Consider the following 24,511-nt stretch of genomic DNA (forward strand, 5'->3'; position numbering starts at 1 on the left):
TTTGCTTCCCAGACATGCATGTCCAGACTGACAGCTAAACACTGCTGTGGCGAGGTGAGCTTCTTACATATACTTGTCCTCCCAGACACAAGAACACTGTGAAGAGGTCTGCTGCCCAGCCTCAGGGGAAGAGGCAGAGAACGTTGCTTTCCGCACAGCACTGGAAGCAGGACGGATGGGCGTTCTGCTCAACAGGCGAAAAGCAGGGAGGAACAGCAGCGTCGGTCAAGTGAGCTCCCCCTTGTGGCTAGTGGAGCTTAATTCAAACCTGCGATGGAAATTGTGCTGGGGATGACTGAGCTCTAACTTCACGATCTGACACTTTCCGTCACTTTCTCCTCACTCACACACGGTGGTGGGATGGCCAAAAAAACGTAGGTGTGCAGGGTGTCCTCTCTGACACCCAGCTGAAGTCCAAGAGATACGTGTGCTGGGAATAGGACTTGCAACTAGTTTAAGGGAAGATGCCGTTGGGACTCCTTCAGCTGCTCATTCCCTCATCAGAACAAAGCGTTTCTCTGGGCCAGAGCTCTATCAGCCTGAACCAAGCACGGCCAGCACAGCTCTCTCCTCTTTGTGATCTTCAGGTCAGGGAGAAACCATCCTACGCCGTGACTCGAAAGCTAAATGCTTAAGGGCCGTCCTAAGACTTCTGCACTCAAGCACCCTGAAGATGGCCTTTCGTGCTTGGCTCTCTCCTCCACGGGCTCGGAATCATCCGGGAGGTCCTGGGTTCCTGAGGGCGCTGGGAGAGGACGCAAAAGGCCACCTCATCCCTTTAGTAGCAATGCCATGATGACGCCCCGGCTGTAAAGAGTCAGAAACTGCTGCAGGAGAGCCTGATTGCCAGACTTTGCTGGGGAAGCATTCCACCGTGCACTGAGGAGCCCCTCCCTGAGAGAACTCTCGGTTGCTTTTGCCTTGCATGCTCTTTGCTCCTGTGTGGTGTGGAAAACAGCAAACATAGCAGCGGAAGGCGGTGCTCTCTGTACGCCCTCTATCTCAAAGTGGTAAGTGGGCTTGGGAATAGGCATTCGCACTAGCCACGTGGGAAGTTGCAGAACAAGAAGCTTTGAAATAACAGCAGTTGGACGCAGGTCAGCTTTGGATTCAGCTTACGTGGGTGAAAGAATGCAGGGCAGAGCGTCCCATTCAAGGAATCACTGTCGTCGTTGCAGTGGATGCCGAAACTGAGCTTGCGATGTGCTTGCCGTGTCTGTCCTGTGCGCCTGCACGCTAGGCGTCTGAGTGAAGACTGCTGTGTAGAGTTCTCCTCGGCCGAGCGCAGATGCTGGTCTGTGTGGCCATTAACGTGAGGCCTTGCTGTGGAAGCCTGGCTGTCGGGGGGAAAAAAGCCCGCATACAACGAATTTAGCTTGGACGTTTAGAAAGTCGCTTTCTTCCTGCTACTTCCCGGCTGCTGCAGAGAGGCCCAGGGTCGTCTCTGGGGCGGTACGTATGTCGGCCTCCCGTGCCACAGTCTGAGCATTGAAAGCGAAGTGCCCATTCGCTTCAGTCCCCGAGCATCATGGCAGCAAGAGGTGTGTGCAAGCCTCTCCAAAGCCTGGTGGCACAAGTGCCCTAAGCCCTCAGAGCTGCTGTCCTGCAGAGAGGGCTCTGAGGCTGTCTCAGTCCAAGTGACTTTTTTGCTTCCCAGACATGCATGTCCAGACTGACAGCTAAACACTGCTGTGGCGAGGTGAGCTTCTTACATATACTTGTCCTCCCAGACACAAGAACACTGTGAAGAGGTCTGCTGCCCAGCCTCAGGGGAAGAGGCAGAGAACGTTGCTTTCCGCACAGCACTGGAAGCAGGACGGATGGGCGTTCTGCTCAACAGGCGAAAAGCAGGGAGGAACAGCAGCGTCGGTCAAGTGAGCTCCCCCTTGTGGCTAGTGGAGCTTAATTCAAACCTGCGATGGAAATTGTGCTGGGGATGACTGAGCTCTAACTTCACGATCTGACACTTTCCGTCACTTTCTCCTCACTCACACACGGTGGTGGGATGGCCAAAAAAACGTAGGTGTGCAGGGTGTCCTCTCTGACACCCAGCTGAAGTCCAAGAGATACGTGTGCTGGGAATAGGACTTGCAACTAGTTTAAGGGAAGATGCCGTTGGGACTCCTTCAGCTGCTCATCCCCTCATCAGAACAAAGCGTTTCTCTGGGCCAGAGCTCTATCAGCCTGAACCAAGCACGGCCAGCACAGCTCTCTCCTCTTTGTGATCTTCAGGTCAGGGAGAAACCATCCTACGCCGTGACTCGAAAGCTAAATGCTTAAGGGCCGTCCTAAGACTTCTGCACTCAAGCACCCTGAAGATGGCCTTTCGTGCTTGGCTCTCTCCTCCACGGGCTCGGAATCATCCGGGAAGTCCTGGGTTCATGAGGGCGCTGGGAGAGGACGCAAAATGCCACCTCATCCCTTTAGTAGCAATGCCATGATGACGCCCCGGCTGTAAAGAGTCAGAAACTGCTGCAGGAGAGCCTGATTGCCAGACTTTGCTGGGGAAGCATTCCACCGTGCACTGAGGAGCCCCTCCCTGAGAGAACTCTCGGTTGCTTTTGCCTTGCATGCTCTTTGCTCCTGTGTGGTGTGGAAAACAGCAAACATAGCAGCGGAAGGCGGTGCTCTCTGTACGCCCTCTATCTCAAAGTGGTAAGTGGGCTTGGGAATAGGCATTCGAACTAGCCACGTGGGAAGCTGCAGAACAAGAAGCTTTGAAATAACAGCAGTTGGACGCAAGTCAGCTTTGGATTCAGCTTACGTGGGTGAAAGAATGCAGGGCAGAGCGTCCCATTCAAGGAATCACTGTCGTCGTTGCAGTGGATGCCGAAACTGAGCTTGCGATGTGCTTGCCGTGTCTGTCCTGTGCGCCTGCACTCTAGGCACCTGAGTGAAGACTGCTGTGTAGAGTTCTCCTCGGCCGAGCGCAGATGCTGGTCTGTGGGGCCATTAACGTGAGGCCTTTCTGAGGAAGCCTGGCTGTCAGGGAGATGCCCGCATACAACGAATTGAGCCTGCAACGTGCTTGCCGTGTCTGTCCTGTGTGCCTGCACGCTAGGCGTCTGAGTGAAGTCTCCTGTTTAGAGCTCTCCCTTGCTGAGCGGCGGCGGGTGCTCGCCTGTGTGGCCATTAACGTGAGGCCTTGCTGTGGACGCCTGGCTGTCGGGGGGAAAAAAGCCCGCATACAACGAATTTAGCTTGGACGTTTAGAAAGTCGCTTTCTTCCTGCTACTTCCCGGCTGCTGCAGAGAGGCCCAGGGTCGTCTCTGGGGCGGTACGTATGTCGGCCTCCCGTGCCACAGTCTGAGCATTGAAAGCGAAGTGCCCATTCGCTTCAGTCCCCGAGCATCATGGCAGCAAGAGGTGTGTGCAAGCCTCTCCAAAGCCTGGTGGCACAAGTGCCCTAAGCCCTCAGAGCTGCTGTCCTGCAGAGAGGGCTCTGAGGCTGTCTCAGTCCAAGTGACTTTTTTGCTTCCCAGACATGCATGTCCAGACTGACAGCTAAACACTGCTGTGGCGAGGTGAGCTTCTTACATATACTTGTCCTCCCAGACACAAGAACACTGTGAAGAGGTCTGCTGCCCAGCCTCAGGGGAAGAGGCAGAGAACGTTGCTTTCCGCACAGCACTGGAAGCAGGACGGATGGGCGTTCTGCTCAACAGGCGAAAAGCAGGGAGGAACAGCAGCGTCGGTCAAGTGAGCTCCCCCTTGTGGCTAGTGGAGCTTAATTCAAACCTGCGATGGAAATTGTGCTGGGGATGACTGAGCTCTAACTTCACGATCTGACACTTTCCGTCACTTTCTCCTCACTCACACACGGTGGTGGGATGGCCAAAAAAACGTAGGTGTGCAGGGTGTCCTCTCTGACACCCAGCTGAAGTCCAAGAGATACGTGTGCTGGGAATAGGACTTGCAACTAGTTTAAGGGAAGATGCTGTTGGGACTCCTTCAGCTGCTCATCCCCTCATCAGAACAAAGCGTTTCTCTGGGCCAGAGCTCTATCAGCCTGAACCAAGCACGGCCAGCACAGCTCTCTCCTCTTTGTGATCTTCAGGTCAGGGAGAAACCATCCTACGCCGTGACTCGAAAGCTAAATGCTTAAGGGCCGTCCTAAGACTTCTGCATTCAAGCACCCTGAAGATGGCCTTTCGTGCTTGGCTCTCTCCTCCACGGGCTCGGAATCATCCGGGAGGTCCTGGGTTCCTGAGGGCGCTGGGAGAGGACGCAAAAGGCCACCTCATCCCTTTAGTAGCAATGCCATGATGACGCCCCAGCTGTAAAGAGTCAGAAACTGCTGCAGGAGAGCCTGATTGCCAGACTTTGCTGGGGAAGCATTCCACCGTGCACTGAGGAGCCCCTCCCTGAGAGAACTCTCGGTTGCTTTTGCCTTGCATGCTCTTTGCTCCTGTGTGGTGTGGAAAACAGCAAACATAGCAGCGGAAGGCGGTGCTCTCTGTACGCCCTCTATCTCAAAGTGGTAAGTGGGCTTGGGAATAGGCATTCGCACTAGCCACGTGGGAAGCTGCAGAACAAGAAGCTTTGAAATAACAGCAGTTGGACGCAGGTCAGCTTTGGATTCAGCTTACGTGGGTGAAAGAATGCAGGGCAGAGCGTCCCATTCAAGGAATCACTGTCGTCGTTGCAGTGGATGCCGAAACTGAGCTTGCGATGTGCTTGCCGTGTCTGTCCTGTGCGCCTGCACACTAGGCACCTGAGTGAAGACTGCTGTGTAGAGTTCTCCTCGGCCGAGCGCAGATGCTGGTCTGTGGGGCCATTAACGTGAGGCCTTTCTGAGGAAGCCTGGCTGTCAGGGAGATGCCCGAATACAACGAATTGAGCCTGCAACGTGCTTGCCGTGTCTGTCCTGTGTGCCTGCACGCTAGGCGTCTGAGTGAAGTCTCCTGTTTAGAGCTCTCCCTTGCTGAGCGGCGGCGGGTGCTTGCCTGTGTGGCCATTAACGTGAGGCCTTGCTGTGGACGCCTGGCTGTCGGGGGGAAAAGAGCCCGCATACAACGAATTTAGCTTGGACGTTTAGAAAGTCGCTTTCTTCCTGCTACTTCCCGGCTGCTGCAGAGAGGCCCAGGGTCGTCTCTGGGGCGGTACGTATGTCGGCCTCCCGTTCCACAGTCTGAGCATTGAAAGCGAAGTGCCCATTCGCTTCAGTCCCCGAGCATCATGGCAGCAAGAGGTGTGTGCAAGCCTCTCCAAAGCCTGGTGGCACAAGTGCCCTAAGCCCTCAGAGCTGCTGTCCTGCAGAGAGGGCTCTGAGGCTGTCTCAGTCCAAGTGACTTTTTTGCTTCCCAGACATGCATGTCCAGACTGACAGCTAAACACTGCTGTGGCGAGGTGAGCTTCTTACATATACTTGTCCTCCCAGACACAAGAACACTGTGAAGAGGTCTGCTGCCCAGCCTCAGGGGAAGAGGCAGAGAACGTTGCTTTCCGCACAGCACTGGAAGCAGGACGGATGGGCGTTCTGCTCAACAGGCGAAAAGCAGGGAGGAACAGCAGCGTCGGTCAAGTGAGCTCCCCCTTGTGGCTAGTGGAGCTTAATTCAAACCTGCGATGGAAATTGTGCTGGGGATGACTGAGCTCTAACTTCACGATCTGACACTTTCCGTCACTTTCTCCTCACTCACACACGGTGGTGGGATGGCCAAAAAAACGTAGGTGTGCAGGGTGTCCTCTCTGACACCCAGCTGAAGTCCAAGAGATACGTGTGCTGGGAATAGGACTTGCAACTAGTTTAAGGGAAGATGCCGTTGGGACTCCTTCAGCTGCTCATCCCCTCATCAGAACAAAGCGTTTCTCTGGGCCAGAGCTCTATCAGCCTGAACCAACCACGTGCAGCACAGCTCTCTCCTCTTTGTGATCTTCAGGTCAGGGAGAAACCATCCTACGCCGTGACTCGAAAGCTAAATGCTTAAGGGCCGTCCTAAGACTTCTGCACTCAAGCACCCTGAAGATGGCCTTTCGTGCTTGGCTCTCTCCTCCACGGGCTCGGAATCATCCGGGAGGTCCTGGGTTCATGAGGGCGCTGGGAGAGGACGCAAAAGGCCACCTCATCCCTTTAGTAGCAATGCCATGATGACGCCCCGGCTGTAAAGAGTCAGAAACTGCTGCAGGAGAGCCTGATTGCCAGACTTTGCTGGGGAAGCATTCCACCGTGCACTGAGGAGCCCCTCCCTGAGAGAACTCTCGGTTGCTTTTGCCTTGCATGCTCTTTGCTCCTGTGTGGTGTGGAAAACAGCAAACATAGCAGCGGAAGGCGGTGCTCTCTGTACGCCCTCTATCTCAAAGTGGTAAGTGGGCTTGGGAATAGGCATTCGCACTAGCCACGTGGGAAGGTGCAGAACAAGAAGCTTTGAAATAACAGCAGTTGGACGCAGGTCAGCTTTGGATTCAGCTTACGTGGGTGAAAGAATGCAGGGCAGAGCGTCCCATTCAAGGAATCACTGTCGTCGTTGCAGTGGATGCCGAAACTGAGCTTGCGATGTGCTTGCCGTGTCTGTCCTGTGCGCCTGCACTCTAGGCACCTGAGTGAAGACTGCTGTGTAGAGTTCTCCTCGGCCGAGCGCAGATGCTGGTCTGTGGGGCCATTAACGTGAGGCCTTTCTGAGGAAGCCTGGCTGTCAGGGAGATGCCCGCATACAACGAATTGAGCCTGCAACGTGCTTGCCGTGTCTGTCCTGTGTGCCTGCACGCTAGGCGTCTGAGTGAAGTCTCCTGTTTAGAGCTCTCCCTTGCTGAGCGGCGGCGGGTGCTCGCCTGTGTGGCCATTAACGTGAGGCCTTGCTGTGGACGCCTGGCTGTCGGGGGGAAAAAAGCCCGCATACAACGAATTTAGCTTGGACGTTTAGAAAGTCGCTTTCTTCCTGCTACTTCCCGGCTGCTGCAGAGAGGTCCAGGGTCGTCTCTGGGGCGGTACGTATGTCGGCCTCCCGTTCCACAGTCTGAGCATTGAAAGCGAAGTGCCCATTCGCTTCAGTCCCCGAGCATCATGGCAGCAAGAGGTGTGTGCAAGCCTCTCCAAAGCCTGGTGGCACAAGTGCCCTAAGCCCTCAGAGCTGCTGTCCTGCAGAGAGGGCTCTGAGGCTGTCTCAGTCCAAGTGACTTTTTTGCTTCCCAGACATGCATGTCCAGACTGACAGCTAAACACTGCTGTGGCGAGGTGAGCTTCTTACATATACTTGTCCTCCCAGACACAAGAACACTGTGAAGAGGTCTGCTGCCCAGCCTCAGGGGAAGAGGCAGAGAACGTTGCTTTCCGCACAGCACTGGAAGCAGGACGGATGGGCGTTCTGCTCAACAGGCGAAAAGCAGGGAGGAACAGCAGCGTCGGTCAAGTGAGCTCCCCCTTGTGGCTAGTGGAGCTTAATTCAAACCTGCGATGGAAATTGTGCTGGGGATGACTGAGCTCTAACTTCACGATCTGACACTTTCCGTCACTTTCTCCTCACTCACACACGGTGGTGGGATGGCCAAAAAAACGTAGGTGTGCAGGGTGTCCTCTCTGACACCCAGCTGAAGTCCAAGAGATACGTGTGCTGGGAATAGGACTTGCAACTAGTTTAAGGGAAGATGCCGTTGGGACTCCTTCAGCTGCTCATCCCCTCATCAGAACAAAGCGTTTCTCTGGGCCAGAGCTCTATCAGCCTGAACCAACCACGTGCAGCACAGCTCTCTCCTCTTTGTGATCTTCAGGTCAGGGAGAAACCATCCTACGCCGTGACTCGAAAGCTAAATGCTTAAGGGCCGTCCTAAGACTTCTGCACTCAAGCACCCTGAAGATGGCCTTTCGTGCTTGGCTCTCTCCTCCACGGGCTCGGAATCATCCGGGAAGTCCTGGGTTCATGAGGGCGCTGGGAGAGGACGCAAAATGCCACCTCATCCCTTTAGTAGCAATGCCATGATGACGCCCCGGCTGTAAAGAGTCAGAAACTGCTGCAGGAGAGCCTGATTGCCAGACTTTGCTGGGGAAGCATTCCACCGTGCACTGAGGAGCCCCTCCCTGAGAGAACTCTCGGTTGCTTTTGCCTTGCATGCTCTTTGCTCCTGTGTGGTGTGGAAAACAGCAAACATAGCAGCGGAAGGCGGTGCTCTCTGTACGCCCTCTATCTCAAAGTGGTAAGTGGGCTTGGGAATAGGCATTCGAACTAGCCACGTGGGAAGCTGCAGAACAAGAAGCTTTGAAATAACAGCAGTTGGACGCAAGTCAGCTTTGGATTCAGCTTACGTGGGTGAAAGAATGCAGGGCAGAGCGTCCCATTCAAGGAATCACTGTCGTCGTTGCAGTGGATGCCGAAACTGAGCTTGCGATGTGCTTGCCGTGTCTGTCCTGTGCGCCTGCACTCTAGGCACCTGAGTGAAGACTGCTGTGTAGAGTTCTCCTCGGCCGAGCGCAGATGCTGGTCTGTGGGGCCATTAACGTGAGGCCTTTCTGAGGAAGCCTGACTGTCAGGGAGATGCCCGCATACAACGAATTGAGCCTGCAACGTGCTTGCCGTGTCTGTCCTGTGTGCCTGCACGCTAGGCGTCTGAGTGAAGTCTCCTGTTTAGAGCTCTCCCTTGCTGAGCGGCGGCGGGTGCTCGCCTGTGTGGCCATTAACGTGAGGCCTTGCTGTGGACGCCTGGCTGTCGGGGGGAAAAAAGCCCGCATACAACGAATTTAGCTTGGACGTTTAGAAAGTCGCTTTCTTCCTGCTACTTCCCGGCTGCTGCAGAGAGGCCCAGGGTCGTCTCTGGGGCGGTACGTATGTCGGCCTCCCGTGCCACAGTCTGAGCATTGAAAGCGAAGTGCCCATTCGCTTCAGTCCCCGAGCATCATGGCAGCAAGAGGTGTGTGCAAGCCTCTCCAAAGCCTGGTGGCACAAGTGCCCTAAGCCCTCAGAGCTGCTGTCCTGCAGAGAGGGCTCTGAGGCTGTCTCAGTCCAAGTGACTTTTTTGCTTCCCAGACATGCATGTCCAGACTGACAGCTAAACACTGCTGTGGCGAGGTGAGCTTCTTACATATACTTGTCCTCCCAGACACAAGAACACTGTGAAGAGGTCTGCTGCCCAGCCTCAGGGGAAGAGGCAGAGAACGTTGCTTTCCGCACAGCACTGGAAGCAGGACGGATGGGCGTTCTGCTCAACAGGCGAAAAGCAGGGAGGAACAGCAGCGTCGGTCAAGTGAGCTCCCCCTTGTGGCTAGTGGAGCTTAATTCAAACCTGCGATGGAAATTGTGCTGGGGATGACTGAGCTCTAACTTCACGATCTGACACTTTCCGTCACTTTCTCCTCACTCACACACGGTGGTGGGATGGCCAAAAAAACGTAGGTGTGCAGGGTGTCCTCTCTGACACCCAGCTGAAGTCCAAGAGATACGTGTGCTGGGAATAGGACTTGCAACTAGTTTAAGGGAAGATGCTGTTGGGACTCCTTCAGCTGCTCATCCCCTCATCAGAACAAAGCGTTTCTCTGGGCCAGAGCTCTATCAGCCTGAACCAAGCACGGCCAGCACAGCTCTCTCCTCTTTGTGATCTTCAGGTCAGGGAGAAACCATCCTACGCCGTGACTCGAAAGCTAAATGCTTAAGGGCCGTCCTAAGACTTCTGCATTCAAGCACCCTGAAGATGGCCTTTCGTGCTTGGCTCTCTCCTCCACGGGCTCGGAATCATCCGGGAGGTCCTGGGTTCCTGAGGGCGCTGGGAGAGGACGCAAAAGGCCACCTCATCCCTTTAGTAGCAATGCCATGATGACGCCCCAGCTGTAAAGAGTCAGAAACTGCTGCAGGAGAGCCTGATTGCCAGACTTTGCTGGGGAAGCATTCCACCGTGCACTGAGGAGCCCCTCCCTGAGAGAACTCTCGGTTGCTTTTGCCTTGCATGCTCTTTGCTCCTGTGTGGTGTGGAAAACAGCAAACATAGCAGCGGAAGGCGGTGCTCTCTGTACGCCCTCTATCTCAAAGTGGTAAGTGGGCTTGGGAATAGGCATTCGCACTAGCCACGTGGGAAGCTGCAGAACAAGAAGCTTTGAAATAACAGCAGTTGGACGCAGGTCAGCTTTGGATTCAGCTTACGTGGGTGAAAGAATGCAGGGCAGAGCGTCCCATTCAAGGAATCACTGTCGTCGTTGCAGTGGATGCCGAAACTGAGCTTGCGATGTGCTTGCCGTGTCTGTCCTGTGCGCCTGCACTCTAGGCACCTGAGTGAAGACTGCTGTGTAGAGTTCTCCTCGGCCGAGCGCAGATGCTGGTCTGTGGGGCCATTAACGTGAGGCCTTTCTGAGGAAGCCTGGCTGTCAGGGAGATGCCCGAATACAACGAATTGAGCCTGCAACGTGCTTGCCGTGTCTGTCCTGTGTGCCTGCACGCTAGGCGTCTGAGTGAAGTCTCCTGTTTAGAGCTCTCCCTTGCTGAGCGGCGGCGGGTGCTTGCCTGTGTGGCCATTAACGTGAGGCCTTGCTGTGGACGCCTGGCTGTCGGGGGGAAAAGAGCCCGCATACAACGAATTTAGCTTGGACGTTTAGAAAGTCGCTTTCTTCCTGCTACTTCCCGGCTGCTGCAGAGAGGCCCAGGGTCGTCTCTGGGGCGGTACGTATGTCGGCCTCCCATTCCACAGTCTGAGCATTGAAAGCGAAGTGCCCATTCGCTTCAGTCCCCGAGCATCATGGCAGCAAGAGGTGTGTGCAAGCCTCTCCAAAGCCTGGTGGCACAAGTGCCCTAAGCCCTCAGAGCTGCTGTCCTGCAGAGAGGGCTCTGAGGCTGTCTCAGTCCAAGTGACTTTTTTGCTTCCCAGACATGCATGTCCAGACTGACAGCTAAACACTGCTGTGGCGAGGTGAGCTTCTTACATATACTTGTCCTCCCAGACACAAGAACACTGTGAAGAGGTCTGCTGCCCAGCCTCAGGGGAAGAGGCAGAGAACGTTGCTTTCCGCACAGCACTGGAAGCAGGACGGATGGGCGTTCTGCTCAACAGGCGAAAAGCAGGGAGGAACAGCAGCGTCGGTCAAGTGAGCTCCCCCTTGTGGCTAGTGGAGCTTAATTCAAACCTGCGATGGAAATTGTGCTGGGGATGACTGAGCTCTAACTTCACGATCTGACACTTTCCGTCACTTTCTCCTCACTCACACACGGTGGTGGGATGGCCAAAAAAACGTAGGTGTGCAGGGTGTCCTCTCTGACACCCAGCTGAAGTCCAAGAGATACGTGTGCTGGGAATAGGACTTGCAACTAGTTTAAGGGAAGATGCCGTTGGGACTCCTTCAGCTGCTCATCCCCTCATCAGAACAAAGCGTTTCTCTGGGCCAGAGCTCTATCAGCCTGAACCAAGCACGGCCAGCACAGCTCTCTCCTCTTTGTGATCTTCAGGTCAGGGAGAAACCATCCTACGCCGTGACTCGAAAGCTAAATGCTTAAGGGCCGTCCTAAGACTTCTGCATTCAAGCACCCTGAAGATGGCCTTTCATGCTTGGCTCTCTCCTCCACGGGCTCGGAATCATCCGGGAGGTCCTGGGTTCCTGAGGGCGCTGGGAGAGGACGCAAAAGGCCACCTCATCCCTTTAGTAGCAATGCCATGATGACGCCCCGGCTGTAAAGAGCCAGAAACTGCTGCAGGAGAGCCTGATTGCCAGACTTTGCTGGGGAAGCATTCCACCGTGCACTGAGGAGCCCCTCCCTGAGAGAACTCTCGGTTGCTTTTGCCTTGCATGCTCTTTGCTCCTGTGTGGTGTGGAAAACAGCAAACATAGCAGCGGAAGGCGGTGCTCTCTGTACGCCCTCTATCTCAAAGTGGTAAGTGGGCTTGGGAATAGGCATTCGCACTAGCCACGTGGGAAGCTGCAGAACAAGAAGCTTTGAAATAACAGCAGTTGGACGCAGGTCAGCTTTGGATTCAGCTTACGTGGGTGAAAGAATGCAGGGCAGAGCGTCCCATTCAAGGAATCACTGTCGTCGTTGCAGTGGATGCCGAAACTGAGCTTGCGATGTGCTTGCCGTGTCTGTCCTGTGCGCCTGCACGCTAGGCGTCTGAGTGAAGACTGCTGTGTAGAGTTCTCCTCGGCCGAGCGCAGATGCTGGTCTGTGTGGCCATTAACGTGAGGCCTTGCTGTGGAAGCCTGGCTGTTGGGGGGAAAAAAGCCCGCATACAACGAATTTAGCTTGGACGTTTAGAAAGTCGCTTTCTTCCTACTACTTCCCGGCTGCTGCAGAGAGGCCCAGGGTCGTCTCTGGGGCGGTACGTATGTCGGCCTCCCGTTCCACAGTCTGAGCATTGAAAGCGAAGTGCCCATTCGCTTCAGTCCCCGAGCATCATGGCAGCAAGAGGTGTGTGCAAGCCTCTCCAAAGCCTGGTGGCACAAGTGCCCTAAGCCCTCAGAGCTGCTGTCCTGCAGAGAGGGCTCTGAGGCTGTCTCAGTCCAAGTGACTTTTTTGCTTCCCAGACATGCATGTCCAGACTGACAGCTAAACACTGCTGTGGCGAGGTGAGCTTCTTACATATACTTGTCTTCCCAGACACAAGAACACTGTGAAGAGGTCTGCTGCCCAGCCTCAGGGGAAGAGGCAGAGAACGTTGCTTTCCGCACAGCACTGGAAGCAGGACGGATGGGCGTTCTGCTCAACAGGCGAAAAGCAGGGAGGAACAGCAGCGTCGGTCAAGTGAGCTCCCCCTTGTGGCTAGTGGAGCTTAATTCAAACCTGCGATGGAAATTGTGCTGGGGATGACTGAGCTCTAACTTCACGATCTGACACTTTCCGTCACTTTCTCCTCACTCACACACGGTGGTGGGATGGCCAAAAAAACGTAGGTGTGCAGGGTGTCCTCTCTGACACCCAGCTGAAGTCCAAGAGATACGTGTGCTGGGAATAGGACTTGCAACTAGTTTAAGGGAAGATGCCGTTGGGACTCCTTCAGCTGCTCATCCCCTCATCAGAACAAAGCGTTTCTCTGGGCCAGAGCTCTATCAGCCTGAACCAAGCACGGCCAGCCAGCACAGCTCTCTCCTCTTTGTGATCTTCAGGTCAGGGAGAAACCATCCTACGCCGTGACTCGAAAGCTAAATGCTTAAGGGCCGTCCTAAGACTTCTGCATTCAAGCACCCTGAAGATGGCCTTTCGTGCTTGGCTCTCTCCTCCACGGGCTCGGAATCATCCGGGAGGTCCTGGGTTCCTGAGGGCGCTGGGAGAGGACGCAAAAGGCCACCTCATCCCTTTAGTAGCAATGCCATGATGACGCCCCGGCTGTAAAGAGTCAGAAACTGCTGCAGGAGAGCCTGATTGCCAGACTTTGCTGGGGAAGCATTCCACCGTGCACTGAGGAGCCCCTCCCTGAGAGAACTCTCGGTTGCTTTTGCCTTGCATGCTCTTTGCTCCTGTGTGGTGTGGAAAACAGCAAACATAGCAGCGGAAGGCGGTGCTCTCTGTACGCCCTCTATCTCAAAGTGGTAAGTGGGCTTGGGAATAGGCATTCGCACTAGCCACGTGGGAAGCTGCAGAACAAGAAGCTTTGAAATAACAGCAGTTGGACGCAGGTCAGCTTTGGATTCAGCTTACGTGGGTGAAAGAATGCAGGGCAGAGCGTCCCATTCAAGGAATCACTGTCGTCGTTGCAGTGGATGCCGAAACTGAGCTTGCGATGTGCTTGCCGTGTCTGTCCTGTGCGCCTGCACTCTAGGCACCTGAGTGAAGACTGCTGTGTAGAGTTCTCCTCGGCCGAGCGCAGATGCTGGTCTGTGGGGCCATTAACGTGAGGCCTTTCTGAGGAAGCCTGGCTGTCAGGGAGATGCCCGAATACAACGAATTGAGCCTGCAACGTGCTTGCCGTGTCTGTCCTGTGTGCCTGCACGCTAGGCGTCTGAGTGAAGTCTCCTGTTTAGAGCTCTCCCTTGCTGAGCGGCGGCGGGTGCTCGCCTGTGTGGCCATTAACGTGAGGCCTTGCTGTGGACGCCTGGCTGTCGGGGGGAAAAGAGCCCGCATACAACGAATTTAGCTTGGACGTTTAGAAAGTCGCTTTCTTCCTGCTACTTCCCGGCTGCTGCAGAGAGGCCCAGGGTCGTCTCTGGGGCGGTACGTATGTCGGCCTCCCATTCCACAGTCTGAGCATTGAAAGCGAAGTGCCCATTCGCTTCAGTCCCCGAGCATCATGGCAGCAAGAGGTGTGTGCAAGCCTCTCCAAAGCCTGGTGGCACAAGTGCCCTAAGCCCTCAGAGCTGCTGTCCTGCAGAGAGGGCTCTGAGGCTGTCTCAGTCCAAGTGACTTTTTTGCTTCCCAGACATGCATGTCCAGACTGACAGCTAAACACTGCTGTGGCGAGGTGAGCTTCTTACATATACTTGTCCTCCCAGACACAAGAACACTGTGAAGAGGTCTGCTGCCCAGCCTCAGGGGAAGAGGCAGAGAACGTTGCTTTCCGCACAGCACTGGAAGCAGGACGGATGGGCGTTCTGCTCAACAGGCGAAAAGCAGGGAGGAACAGCAGCGTCGGTCAAGTGAGCTCCCCCTTGTGGCTAGTGGAGCTTAATTCAAACCTGCGATGGAAATTGTGCTGGGGATGACTGAGCTCTAACTTCACGATCTGACACTTTCCGTCACTTTCTCCTCACTCACACACGGTGGTGGGATGGCCAAAAAAACGTAGGTGTGCAGGGTGTCCTCTCTGACACCCAGCTGAAGTCCAAGAGATACGTGTGCTGGGAATAGGACTTGCAACTAGTTTAAGGGAAGATGCCGTTGGGACTCCTTCAGCTGCTCATCCCCTCATCAGAACAAAGCGTTTCTCTGGGCCAGAGCTCTATCAGCCTGAACCAAGCACGGCCAGCACAGCTCTCTCCTCTTTGTGATCTTCAGGTCAGGGAGAAACCATCCTACGCCGTGACTCGAAAGCTAAATGCTTAAGGGCCGTCCTAAGACTTCTGCATTCAAGCACCCTGAAGATGGCCTTTCATGCTTGGCTCTCTCCTCCACGGGCTCGGAATCATCCGGGAGGTCCTGGGTTCCTGAGGGCGCTGGGAGAGGACGCAAAAGGCCACCTCATCCCTTTAGTAGCAATGCCATGATGACGCCCCGGCTGTAAAGAGCCAGAAACTGCTGCAGGAGAGCCTGATTGCCAGACTTTGCTGGGGAAGCATTCCACCGTGCACTGAGGAGCCCCTCCCTGAGAGAACTCTCGGTTGCTTTTGCCTTGCATGCTCTTTGCTCCTGTGTGGTGTGGAAAACAGCAAACATAGCAGCGGAAGGCGGTGCTCTCTGTACGCCCTCTATCTCAAAGTGGTAAGTGGGCTTGGGAATAGGCATTCGCACTAGCCACGTGGGAAGCTGCAGAACAAGAAGCTTTGAAATAACAGCAGTTGGACGCAGGTCAGCTTTGGATTCAGCTTACGTGGGTGAAAGAATGCAGGGCAGAGCGTCCCATTCAAGGAATCACTGTCGTCGTTGCAGTGGATGCCGAAACTGAGCTTGCGATGTGCTTGCCGTGTCTGTCCTGTGCGCCTGCACGCTAGGCGTCTGAGTGAAGACTGCTGTGTAGAGTTCTCCTCGGCCGAGCGCAGATGCTGGTCTGTGTGGCCATTAACGTGAGGCCTTGCTGTGGAAGCCTGGCTGTTGGGGGGAAAAAAGCCCGCATACAACGAATTTAGCTTGGACGTTTAGAAAGTCGCTTTCTTCCTGCTACTTCCCGGCTGCTGCAGAGAGGCCCAGGGTCGTCTCTGGGGCGGTACGTATGTCGGCCTCCCGTTCCACAGTCTGAGCATTGAAAGCGAAGTGCCCATTCGCTTCAGTCCCCGAGCATCATGGCAGCAAGAGGTGTGTGCAAGCCTCTCCAAAGCCTGGTGGCACAAGTGCCCTAAGCCCTCAGAGCTGCTGTCCTGCAGAGAGGGCTCTGAGGCTGTCTCAGTCCAAGTGACTTTTTTGCTTCCCAGACATGCATGTCCAGACTGACAGCTAAACACTGCTGTGGCGAGGTGAGCTTCTTACATATACTTGTCTTCCCAGACACAAGAACACTGTGAAGAGGTCTGCTGCCCAGCCTCAGGGGAAGAGGCAGAGAACGTTGCTTTCCGCACAGCACTGGAAGCAGGACGGATGGGCGTTCTGCTCAACAGGCGAAAAGCAGGGAGGAACAGCAGCGTCGGTCAAGTGAGCTCCCCCTTGTGGCTAGTGGAGCTTAATTCAAACCTGCGATGGAAATTGTGCTGGGGATGACTGAGCTCTAACTTCACGATCTGACACTTTCCGTCACTTTCTCCTCACTCACACACGGTGGTGGGATGGCCAAAAAAACGTAGGTGTGCAGGGTGTCCTCTCTGACACCCAGCTGAAGTCCAAGAGATACGTGTGCTGGGAATAGGACTTGCAACTAGTTTAAGGGAAGATGCCGTTGGGACTCCTTCAGCTGCTCATCCCCTCATCAGAACAAAGCGTTTCTCTGGGCCAGAGCTCTATCAGCCTGAACCAAGCACGGCCAGCCAGCACAGCTCTCTCCTCTTTGTGATCTTCAGGTCAGGGAGAAACCATCCTACGCCGTGACTCGAAAGCTAAATGCTTAAGGGCCGTCCTAAGACTTCTGCATTCAAGCACCCTGAAGATGGCCTTTCGTGCTTGGCTCTCTCCTCCACGGGCTCGGAATCATCCGGGAGGTCCTGGGTTCCTGAGGGCGCTGGGAGAGGACGCAAAAGGCCACCTCATCCCTTTAGTAGCAATGCCATGATGACGCCCCGGCTGTAAAGAGTCAGAAACTGCTGCAGGAGAGCCTGATTGCCAGACTTTGCTGGGGAAGCATTCCACCGTGCACTGAGGAGCCCCTCCCTGAGAGAACTCTCGGTTGCTTTTGCCTTGCATGCTCTTTGCTCCTGTGTGGTGTGGAAAACAGCAAACATAGCAGCGGAAGGCGGTGCTCTCTGTACGCCCTCTATCTCAAAGTGGTAAGTGGGCTTGGGAATAGGCATTCGCACTAGCCACGTGGGAAGCTGCAGAACAAGAAGCTTTGAAATAACAGCAGTTGGACGCAGGTCAGCTTTGGATTCAGCTTACGTGGGTGAAAGAATGCAGGGCAGAGCGTCCCATTCAAGGAATCACTGTCGTCGTTGCAGTGGATGCCGAAACTGAGCTTGCGATGTGCTTGCCGTGTCTGTCCTGTGCGCCTGCACTCTAGGCACCTGAGTGAAGACTGCTGTGTAGAGTTCTCCTCGGCCGAGCGCAGATGCTGGTCTGTGGGGCCATTAACGTGAGGCCTTTCTGAGGAAGCCTGGCTGTCAGGGAGATGCCCGAATACAACGAATTGAGCCTGCAACGTGCTTGCCGTGTCTGTCCTGTGTGCCTGCACGCTAGGCGTCTGAGTGAAGTCTCCTGTTTAGAGCTCTCCCTTGCTGAGCGGCGGCGGGTGCTCGCCTGTGTGGCCATTAACGTGAGGCCTTGCTGTGGACGCCTGGCTGTCGGGGGGAAAAGAGCCCGCATACAACGAATTTAGCTTGGACGTTTAGAAAGTCGCTTTCTTCCTGCTACTTCCCGGCTGCTGCAGAGAGGCCCAGGGTCGTCTCTGGGGCGGTACGTATGTCGGCCTCCCATTCCACAGTCTGAGCATTGAAAGCGAAGTGCCCATTCGCTTCAGTCCCCGAGCATCATGGCAGCAAGAGGTGTGTGCAAGCCTCTCCAAAGCCTGGTGGCACAAGTGCCCTAAGCCCTCAGAGCTGCTGTCCTGCAGAGAGGGCTCTGAGGCTGTCTCAGTCCAAGTGACTTTTTTGCTTCCCAGACATGCATGTCCAGACTGACAGCTAAACACTGCTGTGGCGAGGTGAGCTTCTTACATATACTTGTCCTCCCAGACACAAGAACACTGTGAAGAGGTCTGCTGCCCAGCCTCAGGGGAAGAGGCAGAGAACGTTGCTTTCCGCACAGCACTGGAAGCAGGACGGATGGGCGTTCTGCTCAACAGGCGAAAAGCAGGGAGGAACAGCAGCGTCGGTCAAGTGAGCTCCCCCTTGTGGCTAGTGGAGCTTAATTCAAACCTGCGATGGAAATTGTGCTGGGGATGACTGAGCTCTAACTTCACGATCTGACACTTTCCGTCACTTTCTCCTCACTCACACACGGTGGTGGGATGGCCAAAAAAACGTAGGTGTGCAGGGTGTCCTCTCTGACACCCAGCTGAAGTCCAAGAGATACGTGTGCTGGGAATAGGACTTGCAACTAGTTTAAGGGAAGATGCCGTTGGGACTCCTTCAGCTGCTCATCCCCTCATCAGAACAAAGCGTTTCTCTGGGCCAGAGCTCTATCAGCCTGAACCAAGCACGGCCAGCACAGCTCTCTCCTCTTTGTGATCTTCAGGTCAGGGAGAAACCATCCTACGCCGTGACTCGAAAGCTAAATGCTTAAGGGCCGTCCTAAGACTTCTGCATTCAAGCACCCTGAAGATGGCCTTTCATGCTTGGCTCTCTCCTCCACGGGCTCGGAATCATCCGGGAGGTCCTGGGTTCCTGAGGGCGCTGGGAGAGGACGCAAAAGGCCACCTCATCCCTTTAGTAGCAATGCCATGATGACGCCCCGGCTGTAAAGAGCCAGAAACTGCTGCAGGAGAGCCTGATTGCCAGACTTTGCTGGGGAAGCATTCCACCGTGCACTGAGGAGCCCCTCCCTGAGAGAACTCTCGGTTGCTTTTGCCTTGCATGCTCTTTGCTCCTGTGTGGTGTGGAAAACAGCAAACATAGCAGCGGAAGGCGGTGCTCTCTGTACGCCCTCTATCTCAAAGTGGTAAGTGGGCTTGGGAATAGGCATTCGCACTAGCCACGTGGGAAGCTGCAGAACAAGAAGCTTTGAAATAACAGCAGTTGGACGCAGGTCAGCTTTGGATTCAGCTTACGTGGGTGAAAGAATGCAGGGCAGAGCGTCCCATTCAAGGAATCACTGTCGTCGTTGCAGTGGATGCCGAAACTGAGCTTGCGATGTGCTTGCCGTGTCTGTCCTGTGCGCCTGCACGCTAGGCGTCTGAGTGAAGACTGCTGTGTAGAGTTCTCCTCGGCCGAGCGCAGATGCTGGTCTGTGTGGCCATTAACGTGAGGCCTTGCTGTGGAAGCCTGGCTGTTGGGGGGAAAAAAGCCCGCATACAACGAATTTAGCTTGGACGTTTAGAAAGTCGCTTTCTTCCTGCTACTTCCCGGCTGCTGCAGAGAGGCCCAGGGTCGTCTCTGGGGCGGTACGTATGTCGGCCTCCCGTTCCACAGTCTGAGCATTGAAAGCGAAGTGCCCATTCGCTTCAGTCCCCGAGCATCATGGCAGCAAGAGGTGTGTGCAAGCCTCTCCAAAGCCTGGTGGCACAAGTGCCCTAAGCCCTCAGAGCTGCTGTCCTGCAGAGAGGGCTCTGAGGCTGTCTCAGTCCAAGTGACTTTTTTGCTTCCCAGACATGCATGTCCAGACTGACAGCTAAACACTGCTGTGGCGAGGTGAGCTTCTTACATATACTTGTCTTCCCAGACACAAGAACACTGTGAAGAGGTCTGCTGCCCAGCCTCAGGGGAAGAGGCAGAGAACGTTGCTTTCCGCACAGCACTGGAAGCAGGACGGATGGGCGTTCTGCTCAACAGGCGAAAAGCAGGGAGGAACAGCAGCGTCGGTCAAGTGAGCTCCCCCTTGTGGCTAGTGGAGCTTAATTCAAACCTGCGATGGAAATTGTGCTGGGGATGACTGAGCTCTAACTTCACGATCTGACACTTTCCGTCACTTTCTCCTCACTCACACACGGTGGTGGGATGGCCAAAAAAACGTAGGTGTGCAGGGTGTCCTCTCTGACACCCAGCTGAAGTCCAAGAGATACGTGTGCTGGGAATAGGACTTGCAACTAGTTTAAGGGAAGATGCCGTTGGGACTCCTTCAGCTGCTCATCCCCTCATCAGAACAAAGCGTTTCTCTGGGCCAGAGCTCTATCAGCCTGAACCAAGCACGGCCAGCCAGCACAGCTCTCTCCTCTTTGTGATCTTCAGGTCAGGGAGAAACCATCCTACGCCGTGACTCGAAAGCTAAATGCTTAAGGGCCGTCCTAAGACTTCTGCATTCAAGCACCCTGAAGATGGCCTTTCGTGCTTGGCTCTCTCCTCCACGGGCTCGGAATCATCCGGGAGGTCCTGGGTTCCTGAGGGCGCTGGGAGAGGACGCAAAAGGCTACCTCATCCCTTTAGTAGCAATGCCATGATGACGCCCCGGCTGTAAAGAGTCAGAAACTGCTGCAGGAGAGCCTGATTGCCAGACTTTGCTGGGGAAGCATTCCACCGTGCACTGAGGAGCCCCTCCCTGAGAGAACTCTCGGTTGCTTTTGCCTTGCATGCTCTTTGCTCCTGTGTGGTGTGGAAAACAGCAAACATAGCAGCGGAAGGCGGTGCTCTCTGTACGCCCTCTATCTCAAAGTGGTAAGTGGGCTTGGGAATAGGCATTCGCACTAGCCACGTGGGAAGCTGCAGAACAAGAAGCTTTGAAATAACAGCAGTTGGACGCAGGTCAGCTTTGGATTCAGCTTACGTGGGTGAAAGAATGCAGGGCAGAGCGTCCCATTCAAGGAATCACTGTCGTCGTTGCAGTGGATGCCGAAACTGAGCTTGCGATGTGCTTGCCGTGTCTGTCCTGTGCGCCTGCACTCTAGGCACCTGAGTGAAGACTGCTGTGTAGAGTTCTCCTCGGCCGAGCGCAGATGCTGGTCTGTGGGGCCATTAACGTGAGGCCTTTCTGAGGAAGCCTGGCTGTCAGGGAGATGCCCGCATACAACGAATTGAGCCTGCAACGTGCTTGCCGTGTCTGTCCTGTGTGCCTGCACGCTAGGCGTCTGAGTGAAGTCTCCTGTTTAGAGCTCTCCCTTGCTGAGCGGCGGCGGGTGCTCGCCTGTGTGGCCATTAACGTGAGGCCTTGCTGTGGACGCCTGGCTGTCGGGGGGAAAAAAGCCCGCATACAACGAATTTAGCTTGGACGTTTAGAAAGTCGCTTTCTTCCTGCTACTTCCCGGCTGCTGCAGAGAGGCCCAGGGTCGTCTCTGGGGCGGTACGTATGTCGGCCTCCCGTGCCACAGCCTGAGCATGGAAAGCGAAGTGCCCATTCGCTTCAGTCCCCGAGCATCATGGCAGCAAGAGGTGTGTGCAAGCCTCTCCAAAGCCTGGTGGCACAAGTGCCCTAAGCCCTCAGAGCTGCTGTCCTGCAGAGAGGGCTCTGAGGCTGTCTCAGTCCAAGTGACTTTTTTGCTTCCCAGACATGCATGTCCAGACTGACAGCTAAACACTGCTGTGGCGAGGTGAGCTTCTTACATATACTTGTCCTCCCAGACACAAGAACACTGTGAAGAGGTCTGCTGCCCAGCCTCAGGGGAAGAGGCAGAGAACGTTGCTTTCCGCACAGCACTGGAAGCAGGACGGATGGGCGTTCTGCTCAACAGGCGAAAAGCAGGGAGGAACAGCAGCGTCGGTCAAGTGAGCTCCCCCTTGTGGCTAGTGGAGCTTAATTCAAACCTGCGATGGAAATTGTGCTGGGGATGACTGAGCTCTAACTTCACGATCTGACACTTTCCGTCACTTTCTCCTCACTCACACACGGTGGTGGGATGGCCAAAAAAACGTAGGTGTGCAGGGTGTCCTCTCTGACACCCAGCTGAAGTCCAAGAGATACGTGTGCTGGGAATAGGACTTGCAACTAGTTTAAGGGAAGATGCCGTTGGGACTCCTTCAGCTGCTCATCCCCTCATCAGAACAAAGCGTTTCTCTGGGCCAGAGCTCTATCAGCCTGAACCAAGCACGGCCAGCCAGCACAGCTCTCTCCTCTTTGTGATCTTCAGGTCAGGGAGAAACCATCCTACGCCGTGACTCGAAAGCTAAATGCTTAAGGGCCGTCCTAAGACTTCTGCATTCAAGCACCCTGAAGATGGCCTTTCGTGCTTGGCTCTCTCCTCCACGGGCTCGGAATCATCCGGGAGGTCCTGGGTTCCTGAGGGCGCTGGGAGAGGACGCAAAAGGCTACCTCATCCCTTTAGTAGCAATGCCATGATGACGCCCCGGCTGTAAAGAGTCAGAAACTGCTGCAGGAGAGCCTGATTGCCAGACTTTGCTGGGGAAGCATTCCACCGTGCACTGAGGAGCCCCTCCCTGAGAGAACTCTCGGTTGCTTTTGCCTTGCATGCTCTTTGCTCCTGTGTGGTGTGGAAAACAGCAAACATAGCAGCGGAAGGCGGTGCTCTCTGTACGCCCTCTATCTCAAAGTGGTAAGTGGGCTTGGGAATAGGCATTCGCACTAGCCACGTGGGAAGCTGCAGAACAAGAAGCTTTGAAATAACAGCAGTTGGACGCAGGTCAGCTTTGGATTCAGCTTACGTGGGTGAAAGAATGCAGGGCAGAGCGTCCCATTCAAGGAATCACTGTCGTCGTTGCAGTGGATGCCGAAACTGAGCTTGCGATGTGCTTGCCGTGTCTGTCCTGTGCGCCTGCACTCTAGGCACCTGAGTGAAGACTGCTGTGTAGAGTTCTCCTCGGCCGAGCGCAGATGCTGGTCTGTGGGGCCATTAACGTGAGGCCTTTCTGAGGAAGCCTGGCTGTCAGGGAGATGCCCGCATACAACGAATTGAGCCTGCAACGTGCTTGCCGTGTCTGTCCTGTGTGCCTGCACGCTAGGCGTCTGAGTGAAGTCTCCTGTTTAGAGCTCTCCCTTGCTGAGCGGCGGCGGGTGCTCGCCTGTGTGGCCATTAACGTGAGGCCTTGCTGTGGACGCCTGGCTGTCGGGGGGAAAAAAGCCCGCATACAACGAATTTAGCTTGGACGTTTAGAAAGTCGCTTTCTTCCTGCTACTTCCCGGCTGCTGCAGAGAGGCCCAGGGTCGTCTCTGGGGCGGTACGTATGTCGGCCTCCCGTGCCACAGCCTGAGCATGGAAAGCGAAGTGCCCATTCGCTTCAGTCCCCGAGCATCATGGCAGCAAGAGGTGTGTGCAAGCCTCTCCAAAGCCTGGTGGCACAAGTGCCCTAAGCCCTCAGAGCTGCTGTCCTGCAGAGAGGGCTCTGAGGCTGTCTCAGTCCAAGTGACTTTTTTGCTTCCCAGACATGCATGTCCAGACTGACAGCTAAACACTGCTGTGGCGAGGTGAGCTTCTTACATATACTTGTCCTCCCAGACACAAGAACACTGTGAAGAGGTCTGCTGCCCAGCCTCAGGGGAAGAGGCAGAGAACGTTGCTTTCCGCACAGCACTGGAAGCAGGACGGATGGGCGTTCTGCTCAACAGGCGAAAAGCAGGGAGGAACAGCAGCGTCGGTCAAGTGAGCTCCCCCTTGTGGCTAGTGGAGCTTAATTCAAACCTGCGATGGAAATTGTGCTGGGGATGACTGAGCTCTAACTTCACGATCTGACACTTTCCGTCACTTTCTCCTCACTCACACACGGTGGTGGGATGGCCAAAAAAACGTAGGTGTGCAGGGTGTCCTCTCTGACACCCAGCTGAAGTCCAAGAGATACGTGTGCTGGGAATAGGACTTGCAACTAGTTTAAGGGAAGATGCCGTTGGGACTCCTTCAGCTGCTCATCCCCTCATCAGAACAAAGCGTTTCTCTGGGCCAGAGCTCTATCAGCCTGAACCAAGCACGGCCAGCACAGCTCTCTCCTCTTTGTGATCTTCAGGTCAGGGAGAAACCATCCTACGCCGTGACTCGAAAGCTAAATGCTTAAGGGCCGTCCTAAGACTTCTGCATTCAAGCACCCTGAAGATGGCCTTTCATGCTTGGCTCTCTCCTCCACGGGCTCGGAATCATCCGGGAGGTCCTGGGTTCCTGAGGGCGCTGGGAGAGGACGCAAAAGGCCACCTCATCCCTTTAGTAGCAATGCCATGATGACGCCCCGGCTGTAAAGAGCCAGAAACTGCTGCAGGAGAGCCTGATTGCCAGACTTTGCTGGGGAAGCATTCCACCGTGCACTGAGGAGCCCCTCCCTGAGAGAACTCTCGGTTGCTTTTGCCTTGCATGCTCTTTGCTCCTGTGTGGTGTGGAAAACAGCAAACATAGCAGCGGAAGGCGGTGCTCTCTGTACGCCCTCTATCTCAAAGTGGTAAGTGGGCTTGGGAATAGGCATTCGCACTAGCCACGTGGGAAGCTGCAGAACAAGAAGCTTTGAAATAACAGCAGTTGGACGCAGGTCAGCTTTGGATTCAGCTTACGTGGGTGAAAGAATGCAGGGCAGAGCGTCCCATTCAAGGAATCACTGTCGTCGTTGCAGTGGATGCCGAAACTGAGCTTGCGATGTGCTTGCCGTGTCTGTCCTGTGCGCCTGCACGCTAGGCGTCTGAGTGAAGACTGCTGTGTAGAGTTCTCCTCGGCCGAGCGCAGATGCTGGTCTGTGTGGCCATTAACGTGAGGCCTTGCTGTGGAAGCCTGGCTGTTGGGGGGAAAAAAGCCCGCATACAACGAATTTAGCTTGGACGTTTAGAAAGTCGCTTTCTTCCTGCTACTTCCCGGCTGCTGCAGAGAGGCCCAGGGTCGTCTCTGGGGCGGTACGTATGTCGGCCTCCCGTTCCACAGTCTGAGGATT

Source organism: Manis pentadactyla, chromosome 19 (assembly GCF_030020395.1).
Source record: "Manis pentadactyla isolate mManPen7 chromosome 19, mManPen7.hap1, whole genome shotgun sequence".
NCBI classification, from domain to species: Eukaryota; Metazoa; Chordata; class Mammalia; order Pholidota; family Manidae; genus Manis; species Manis pentadactyla.